This window comes from Rattus norvegicus, chromosome 11 (genome assembly GCF_021556685.1).
Source record: "Rattus norvegicus strain SHRSP/BbbUtx chromosome 11, alternate assembly SHRSP_T2T, whole genome shotgun sequence".
In the NCBI taxonomy this organism is placed as follows: domain Eukaryota; kingdom Metazoa; phylum Chordata; class Mammalia; order Rodentia; family Muridae; genus Rattus; species Rattus norvegicus.
In genome coordinates this window covers 85907202-85918142 of record NC_141544.1, presented here as the reverse complement: position 1 = coordinate 85918142, position 10941 = coordinate 85907202, and the positions used below count along the sequence as shown (strand labels likewise).

The 10941-nt window shown below is 41.6% G+C and overlaps 1 protein-coding gene across 1 annotated transcript in view; it reads right to left on the bottom strand.

Moving 5' to 3' along the window:
* Fgf12 (fibroblast growth factor 12) overlaps positions 1–10941 on the bottom strand; it is a 567610-nt gene that overhangs the window by 396249 nt on the left and 160420 nt on the right. The gene's annotated exons all lie outside the window — the stretch shown is intronic.

Here is a 10941-nt window from a genome sequence, read left to right as displayed (position 1 = left end):
CCTCCTCTTGTTCCTCCTCTTCCTCCTCCTCATCTTCCTCCTCTTCCTCCTCCTCTTCCTCCTCTTCCTCCTCCTCCTCTTCCTCTTCCTCCTCCTCCTCTTCTTCCTCTTCCTCCTCCTCCTCTTCCTCCTCCTCTTCCTCCTCCTCCTCTTCTTCCTCCTCCTCCTCTTGTTCCTCCTCTTCCTCCTCCTCATCTTCCTCATCTTCCTCCTCTTCCTCCTCCTCATCTTCCTCCTCTTCCTCCTCCTCCTCTTCCTCCTCCTCCTCCTCTTCCTCCTCCTCCTCCTCTTCCTCCTCCTTCTTAGGGAGTATACAAGGTTGGGACCTGGGAGGACTGGGAATTGGGTGTGGTCAGGGTGTATTATATGAAATTCCCAAATAATCAATAAAAATACTATGTTAAAAAAAATCATCCTGAGTGAGGTAACCCAATCACAGAAAAACACACATGGTATGCACTCATTGATAAGTGGATATTAGCCCAAATGCTTGAATTACCCTAGATGCACAGAACACAAGAAACTCAAGAAGGATGACCAAAATGCGGATGCTTCACTCTTTCTTTAAAAGGGGAACAAGAATACCCTTGGCAGGGAATAGGGAGGCAAAGTTTAGAACAGAGGCAGAAGGAACACCCATTCAGAGCCTGCCCCACATGTGGCCCATACATATACAGCCACCCAATTAGATAAGATGGATGAAGCAAAGAAGTGCAGGCTGACAGGAACCGGATGTAGATCTCTCCTGAGAGACACACCCAGAATACAGCAAATACATAAGCGAATGCCAGCAGCAAACCACTGAACTGAGAATAGGACCCCCGTTGAAGGAATCAGAGAAAGGACTGGAAGAGCTTGAAGGGGCTCGAGACCCCATATGAACAACAATGCCAAGCAACCAGAGCTTCCAGGGACTAAGCCACTACCTAAAGACTATACATGGACTGACCATGGACTCTGACCTCATAGGTAGCAATGAATAGCCTAGTAAGATCACCAGTGGAAGGGGAAGCCCTTGGTCCTGCCAATGCTGAACCCCCAGTGAACTAGACTGTTGGGGGGAGGGCGGCAATGGGGAGAGGATAGGGAGGGGAACACCCCTATTGAAGGGGAGGGGGAGAGGTTAGGGGGATGTTGGCCCAGAAATCGGGAAGGGGAATAACAATAGAAATGTAAATAAGAAATACTCAAGTTAAAAAAGATAAAAAAAAAAAAAACAAAAACAGTCACACTGGTCACAAACCAGTCACAAATGGTTCTGTGAACAGATGTAAGTTCTGTTATTTTTATTACATAAACATAGATATTTAAGAATAAGAGCATGGAATTTGATGCTTTGGGACATAGTGCTGATAGAATGTGGGAACTCACTGCCCAAGAGGCAGTGATGACCCTGTAGCCCCTGATGTTATTTTCCTAAGTGTGAAGGAGCTGAAAGTCAATAGAAGACCTAACTAAGCACTCAGCTATAGAAAATAACAACTGTTTACGATACATTGGTGGTGTGCCACACACAGAGCCATGGTTTGGATGTGAACTCAGGTTCACTGGTGCCACAAGGGCAGGACTTGAGGTCCCAGTCACTACTGAGCTGAACTCTCTGCTTCCCACCTATTGATGCAACAGGAATACCAGCCAGCTCCTGCTTGATGGACCAAACCCCTGCGTACAAACTTCCCTGTCATTATGTAGACCCTATCCCCTGAGCTGTGAGAAACCATAACCTCTCCTCTTTTGAGCTGCTTCTGTCAGGATATTTGTCATGATGAGATGAAGAGTAATAAATATTGGCCACAAAAAAAATCAAGATAAAATCACACTGGAACTACACACGAGTAAATTATTATAGTTTATCCTATGTGCAACCTGACTATGGGCCACAGAGTATCAGGGCACTTAACTAGACATTATTCCAGTTGTGTCTGGGATGCTCTTTCTGAATGAGAGTCATATGGGTGTTAGTAGACTAAGGAAAGCAGATGGTCTTCCTAGACAATGTCAACTGAAAGACTGGAGAAGAGACCCCCTCCCGGCAGGCTGCCTTGATTTGGGAAATCCATCAGTCTTGACCAGACTTCAGACTGACACTAAATCTGGGGTCAGGACCTTGTCAGTTTTACAACTAGATCTTCTATGGTCAATAGTCCACAACCCCAATCAGACAAGGAGTAGAACTGCACATCTGCACTCTTAGCTGTCTACCCTCAGGCTACAGATACTGGGACTTTCCAACCTCCATATTTTCAGTGGCTAACTCTTGCCCCCCACCAACCTCAGCTCAATTCTTTCTCTAGAGAAGCAGGATTAATATAGGAATCAGTATTAAAGAATAAATTTATCAAAGTTGCTAGACTCTAAAGAAAGGGAAGGGTCCTTTAAAATGTACTAAAGAAACTGGAACAAGTCAGGCAAAGAGATAAAGGCAGAAAAGTGGGGTGAGGTAGAGCTACAAAAGGAAGGACTCTTCAGTAAGTAGCTGGAGCTCAGAGGTCACTCAGAAGAAAATAATTATTATGTTGTGGCCTAGGCCAGTAATTAGTACCACTCAGAAAGCTGGGGCAGGAATATTACAAGCATGAAGACTGCCTGTGGTTCAAGGCCATCCTGAGCAAGGGAGGGAGGCCTTGTCTCAACACAAAAAGTTTTTTTAAAAAAGAATTGGAGCATGTCTCAACGATAAATACCATTCTGGCACGCAATAGAATCTAGATTCAACCCCTAATACTACACATAAAGAGAAGGAAAGAAAAGAAAAGAATCAAAATTTGAAAGGTATTTTAAAATGGAAATAATAAAATCTACTACAAAGTATTTTATCCTTTAAATATTTCAAGTATTTGAAGGATAAAATATTTATTTTCTGCCTTAAAAAAATAGAAGGAAAGCCTCCTCTTATTCTGTTCCCTCTGCTTGGAAGACACACCACTGTGAGGTATAGTGAATCAGTTATTGAGAAGACCTAGCAACCATGGATCGACTTTTGCATGTAATGCCCAATCCAACACAGTGCAAAAGCTCTCAACTCATTTCTACTCATGGCAGAGTAACTACAACAGTGTTGTTCCATAAACAACTTAAAACTTACAAAAGCTATCTGGAAATATGAATTCTTCCCTACACGGTTAGTATACCCTGCCCGAACCAGATCGTCATGAGGAATGAAAACTTGTGGCAAGGTCAGGTAGTGACTCCATCTTTCCTCCCAGGGCGCCTTCCCAGGAATCAGGGTGAAAGATAAAGTTTGAAGAAAGAGAGCAGTCTCCAGCAAGACACTTTGATCTATGACGTGGGGTCTCTGCTAGTAGTCCTGTTGCATCAATAGGTGGGAAACAGAGAGTGCAAGGCAGATGTGACTGAGCGACAATGCTCAGTGTCTACCACACAAGGTAGAGATCAGAAGTTGGGGCTGCTAAGGTACTTGGAATTTGTGAGTGAAAATACCGAAGAGGATATGTGGATGTCAAGTCTCTGATTCCTGTGCCTTGTCTTGAGCTCCCTCAATTTGTTTTGTCAAAGTCCAGTGGGATATGATTTTTGTCTTATATTTTATTATTGTTCATTAGAAGCCTGTTTGTTTTCTAATGAGAGACAGAGAGGGGATGGATCTGGATGGGAAAGGAAGTGGTGAGGAACTGGAAGGAGAAGAGGAAGAGAAAACCATATTCCATATTTGGGATGTGTTATTTGAGAAAAGAATCTCTTTTCCATGAAGGGGGTAGGAGGAAAGTAGTACATGGAAATGTTGTTTGCATGGCCTACTGGTTTAGGGCACTCTGTTAAATTTTCCTTTTCTCCTAAAAAAAAAAAAAACAAACAAAAACTGCTACATGATTTGAATTGATTGCTATTCAATAAATCTTGACATTATAAAAAGCCAAAAATTAAAGAGGCAAAAAAGTCATCTCAGCATAATTTGAAATAATGCCTTTAAACACTTAAATACACAGAATTCCATACTGGGTGGAAACAATACTTAGAAAATTAAGATAAACAAGGAATTTTATGATGAACTATCTCAAAATGTAAAAACATAATATATGTATGTGTTATGTATATCAAATGAACAAGTAACCAAATACCTACAGGAATATTGATAGAGACATAGAGAAATAATAACATATAAAAGGAAGAGATTGCAGTGCCCTGCTTTTGATAATAGATGAGTCATCCCAGTGGAGATCAGTAAGGAAGCAGTGGTGTTCAATAGGATTAAGAAGACATAAACATACTGGGAACCTCCAAGCAAACTAGGAGCTCTTTTCAAGCTCACACAGAATCATATCAAACAGCTTAAAAAGACCGAAACACACAAAACATCTCTCTCCATGTTCTTACTGGCTGCTTTTATGTGTCAACTTGACACAAGCTAGAGTTGTTATAGAGGAAGAAGTCTTAGTTAGTGGCTCCATGTGATCCAGATGAGGAATTTTCTCAATTATTAATCAATGGGAGAGGGTCTAACCCATTGTGAGTGTGCTATCCCTAGGCTGGTGACCCTGGGTTCTATAAGAAAGCAGACTGTCATGATAGCAAAAGAACTGGCCCTGCCCCTCCATAGCTGCAGAAATCAAAAGATTGGGCCCTGCACATTACCTGAACAGCACAGTAGAGCTTCCCCTGTTGGGTATGGGTAAGTGTGAGCTTCCTCAGAGGTCATGAATGCTGGAGAGCTGGCCCTGGCCCTTAACAACTTCCGCATTGAATGAAGTAGCCTGAGCAATGCTTGAGGGCTCGCCATGGTGGAGTGGTTGTAGAAAAGCTGGCAGGCTGACCGACTCAGCTACCACACAGGTCTAGATGCAAGGCTTTGAGTTAGCCAACCCCAACATCTACTCCATCTGTGAACTGCAGGAGCCAGGGAAGAGGTCTGTCCTGAAGAACCAAAGGTACAGGGTCTCCAGGACACAGAGAAATAACAGGATATCCAAGAGGAGTCCCAGCAAGGATCCATGATTGATGGTGTCGCAGAAGCCAGCGGTCTTGAACCAGACCAATAATTCATTGCAATGAACATTTGCAAGTAAAAAATATATGGGCATGTTTTGACACACTACAGCTTCCATGATAAGATTTTCCTCCTTCACGCGGCAGAGGGCAGGTATGATGGGATGGAGAGAGGAGTGGGGTTGAGATATATACATGATGTGACGTTTACAAAGAATTGATAAAAAGTTAAGGAAAAGAAGGAAAGGAAGGAAGGAAGGAAGGAAGGAAGGAAGGAAGGAAGGAAGGAAGGAAAATGGAAGGGAGAAGCCTGAGCGAACCGTGAGGAGCACGCGAGTAAATGGCACCACTCCACAGCCTCTGCATCAGCTCCTGCCTCCAGGCACCGACCCTTACTGAGCTCCTGTCCTGACTTTCTTCAGTGATGAACAGCAATGTGGAAGTTAAATTCAATAAATCCTTTCCTCCCCAACTTGCCTTTTGGTCATGGTGTTTTGTTGAAGCTGTAGATGTCTTAATTAAGACAACCCACAAAAATGGATTGACACTTGGAGTTAAAACAGAAGAAAAACAAAATCTAAACAAAAGAAAGAAAGATTTAAAAAAATCACAATTAAGTGGAAAAACACAAATTCCTAGACAAAAAAAAAAAAGAAAACAAAAAACAAAAACAAAAACAAAGAAAGCCAACAATGCATCCAAGAAGAAATAAAACAGAAAAATTAGAAATCATTTTCAGGAAAATGGAAATGGAAAGGAATGAAGCCATAGGAAGGAAATGGATAGCAATCAATAAAAATAAGAAAAGCTTTAGCAAGTGATGTGGGGGGCAGTCCTTGAAAGGAGTAGACAAGAAAACAAAGTAAGCCCAAAGTTAACAAAGGAAACTAAATACACAGGAGATAGAAACCTGATAAGAGAAAAGTCAGTTCTTAATTTTGAGTTTTTAAAAAAACTTATCAGGTAAATCTTTAGACAGGCTAAGGAGAAACCATATTAGTCTACAATAAATAAAGTTGTAATGTGACAGGGACATTGCAACTCTGGCCATAGAAATAAGGATGATGGACTAGAGAGATGGCTCAGCAGTTAAGAGCCCTGTCTGATAATAACAGAATCTAAAGAAAGGAAAAAAATCATCAGATCCTACTACAAAAGCCTATATTCAACAAAACTGGAAAATCTAGAGGAAATGGACAATTTTCTAGACAGATATCAGGTACCAAAGTTAAATCAGGAACAAATAAACCATCTAAACAACCGCATAACTCTTAAAGAAATAGAAGCAGTTATTAAAAGTCTCCCAACCAAAAAGAGCCCAGGTTCAGATGGGTTCAGTGCAGAATTCTATCAGACCTTCATAGAAGACCTCATACCAATACTATCCAAACTATTCCACAAAATAGAAACAGATGGAGCACCACCAAATTCCTTCTATGAAGCCACAATTACTCTTATACCTAAACCACACAAAGACCCAACAAAGAAAGAGAACTTCAGACCAATTTCCCTTATGAATATTGGACACAAAAATACTCAATTAAATTCTTGCAAACCGAATTCAAGAACACATCAAAATGACCATCCATCATGATCAAGTAGGCTTCATCCAAGAGATGCAGTGATGGTTTAATATACAGAAATCCATCGATGTAAAAAACTATCCACTATATAAAAAACTCAAAGATAAGAACCACATGGACATTTCATTAGATGCTGAGAAAGCATTTGACAAAATTCAACACCCCTTCATGATAAAAGTCCTAGAAAGATCAGGAATTCAAGGCCCATATCTAAATATAGTAAAAGCAATATACAGCAAACCAGCAGCTAACATCAAACTAAATGGAGAGAAACTTGAAGCAATCCCACTAAAATCAGGGACTAGACAAGGCTGCCCACTCTCTCCCTATTTATTTAATATAGTACTTGAAGTCCTAGCCAGAGCAATCAGACAGTGAAAGGAGGTCAAATGGATACAAATTGGAAGGGAAGAAATCAAAATATCACTATTTCCAGATGATATGATAGTGTACTTAAGTGACCCCAAAAGTTCCAAAAGAGAACTATTTAACCTGATAAACAACTTCAGCAAAGTGTCAGGGTATAAAATTAACTCAAACAAATCAATAGCCTTCCTCTACTCAAAGGATAAAGAGACTGAGAAAGAAATTAAGGAAATGACACCCTTCACAATAGTCCCACGTAACATAAAATATCTTGGTGGGACTTTAACCAAGCAAGTGAAAGATCTGTATGACAAGAACTTCAAATCTCTGAAGAAAGAAATTGAGGAAGATCTCAGAAAATGGAAAGATCTTCCATGCTCAAGGATTGGCAGGATTAATATAGTAAAGATGGCTATTTTGCCAAAAGCAATCTACAGATTCAATGCAATCCCCATAAAATTCCTACTCAATTCTTTATAGAGATAAAAAGAGCAATTTGCAAATTCAATTGGAATAACCAAAACTCCAGGATAGTAAAAACTGTACTCAATAGTAAAAGAACTTCTGGGGGAATCACCATCCCTGACTTCAAGCAGTATTACAGAGCAGTAGTCATAAAAATTGTATGGTATTGGTACAGAGACAGGCAGGTAGATCAGTGGAACAGAATTGAAGACCCAGAAATGAACCCACACACCCATAGCCACTTGATCTTTGACAAAGGAGCTAAAACCATCCAATGGAAGAAAGACAGCATTTTCAACAAATGGTGCTGGTTCAACTGGAGGCCAGCATGTAGATGAATACAAATAGATCCATTCTTATGACCATGTACAAAGCTTAAGTCCATGTGGATCAAGGACCTCCACATCAAACTGGATACACTCAAACTAATAGAAGAAAAAGTGGAGAAGAGTCTGGAACACACGGACACTGGGGAAAGTTTCCTGAACAAAACACCAATGGCTTATGCTCTAATATCAAGAACGCACAAATAGGACCTCTTAAAATTGCAAAGCTTTTGTAAAGCAAAAGACACAGTCATTAGGACAAAACAGCAACCAACAGATTGGAAAAAGATCTTTACCAATACTACAACTGATAGAGGGCTAATATCCAAAATATACAAAGAACTCAAGAAGTTAGACTCCAGAGAGCCAAATCACCCTATTAAATATGAGGTACAGAGCTAAACAAAACATTCTCAGCTGAGGATTATCGAATGGCCAAAAAGCACCTAAAGAAATGTTCAACATCCTTAGTCATCAGGGAAATGCAAATCAAAACAACCCTGAGATTTCACCTCACACCAGTGAGAATGGCTAAGATCAAAAACTCAGGTGACAGCAGATGCTAGTGAGGATGTGGAGAAAGAGGAACACTCCTCCATTGTTGGTGGGATTGCAAACTGGTACAACTACTCTGGAAATCAGTCTGGAGATTCTTCAAAAAATTGGACATTGAACTACCTGAGGACCCAGCTATACCTCTCTTGGGCATATATCCAAAAGATGCTCCAACATTCAACAAAGACACATGCTCCACTATGTTCATAGCAGCCTTATTTATAATAGCCAGAAGCTGGAAAGAACCCAGATGCCCTTCAACAGAGGAATGGATTAAAAAATGTGGTACATCTACCCAATGGAGTACTACTCAGCTATCAAAAACAATGACTTCATGAAATTCATAGGCAAATGGAATGAACTAGAAAAATATCATCCTGAGTGAGGTTACTCAATCACAGAAAAACATGCTTGGTATGCACTCATTGATAAGTGGATATTAGCCAAAAAGCTCAAGTTACCCAAGATGCAATCCACAGATCACAGGAAGCTCAAGAAGAAGGATAACCAAAATGTGTATGCTCCCACTCCTTCTTAAAAGGGGGAAAATATCCATAGGAGGGGATATGGAAGCAAAGTTTAGAGCAGTGACTCAAGGAATAGCCATTCAGAACCTGACCCACAAGTGGCCCATATATATACAGCCACCAAAACTAGATAAGACTGATGAAACTAAAAAAAATGCATGCTGAAAGGTACTGGATATAGATCTCTCCTGAAGGACACATCCAGAGCATGTCCAATACAGAGGTCAATGCTAGCAGCAAACCACCGAACTGAGAACAGGACCCCCTTAGGGGGAATTAGAGGAAAGATTGAAAGAACTGAAGGGACTTGTAACCCCATAAGAGCAACAATGCCAACCAACCAGAGCTTCCAGGGACTAAACCACTACTGAAAGACTATACATGGACTGAGCCAGGACTCCAACTGCATATGTAGCAGAGAATAACCTTGTTGGGCACCAGCAGAAGGGAAAGTCCTTGGTCTTGTCAAGATTGGACCCCCAGTGCAGGGGAATATGGGGGGGGGCAATAAGGGGGATGTATAGGGGGAATACCCATATGGGGGAGGGGAGGGAATGAGGCCTTATGGACAGAAAACCAGGAAGGGGAAAAACCTTTGAAATGTAAGTAAAGAAATATATCTAATAAAAAATTTTTTTGAAAAAAGCCCTGTCTGCTCTTATTTCCAGCAACCACATGGTGGCTCACAACCATCTGTAATGGGATCAGATGCCCTCTTCTGGTGTGTCTGAAGACAGCTACAGTGCACTCATTTATATGAAATAAATACATCTTTAAAAAAAATAAAGAAAGAAGGATGACAAAAGAAAGAGGGAAAGTGGGAGGGGAGGGGAGGGGGGAGAGGGAGGGAGAGGGAGATCCCTAGAAATAGTCAATCAACCAAGCCAATCACACTGGTAATAAACCAAGCAGATGCTGGATAGTTAGACAGTCTGACGTCTAAGGAGTCACAACTCCCACATTCACTGTTGCCTGATGTCAGGATTTCATTCACATAATGCTGGTTTCCCCTTTCTTGTCTGCAGAAGCTTTTAATGTTTTTATGCAGCATCTGAGGAAGGGCCAGAACCTATCATCTTCTCACTCTCCAACAAGGAAAGCTGTTCTGGTAATGTCTAGGGATACCACCATGGCTAGGAGTGGACAAGTGACAGTGTGAACACAGCTACACCCAGAGCAGCCACAAGGTGCACCGTGTCAGCAAGTGCAAACATAGAGGCTGCCAAAACAGAAAGAGCCCACGCAATTGCTCATCACCTAACTCTGCCATCGTCCATGCATAACCATAAGTGCGCCTGCACACGCATGTATGACAGCGGTCAACACTTGAATTCTGGAGGCAGGCTATTTGGAATACAATAAATTGGTCCATGGATTAAGCTAGTCTCAGAAGGAAGAAAAGTGTGTGCTCGAGTCACTAGTGGTAGATCTCAGTATGATGACATTTATCAAAGATTTTGCTCTTTGAATCTATCAGAGATTAATTCTGATTAATATTAATATTTAAGAGCAGGCTGCAGCTTCAGGCCCGACTGTTTCTAGCTCTTTGTGTTTCAGGGATAGTTCTGTTAGGAAGATTTTCCCTGCACGAGCCAGCAGCCAGGGAGAAGTGGATGCTTTGTGATAGGCCTCACAAAATGCTCAGTGCAATGGAATCATTGCCTTACCTACTGCAAGGAGCTTAAAAATACTTGGTCCTTGAGGTCTCCACACTTACAGCTATCCATATAAAACAGAAACCATTGTTCACAGTTCATTATCGCATAAAGTGCAGCTCCCAAGATAGGCTCCGGCAAGTTAAGGCCTGATGCATCATGAACACAGCCTTGAGCTTGCCACTCTGTGTCATGCTGGGTTTTTCTTCTGATATGCAGAAACCTGCAGCAGAACTGACACCAAGTCTTACAGGAGGCTCATGAATGTGTCCCAGGAACATAAGCCCTAGAGATAACCGCGCTGGCTCTATCTCAGTCCGTGCTCCCTGCTGCGGACTTAGCCACACCTTTGCTGCCTTAGCACTGACCTCTAAGCTATGTGGCTGTTGAGTAGGGTCAGCCTCCTTCTGAGCTGAGTTTTCCTTAGGGAATCGTGATTGTTGTTTAGCATCTGCAACACGCACGCACACATGCAAACACACACACACACACACACACACACACACACACACAGAGTCAC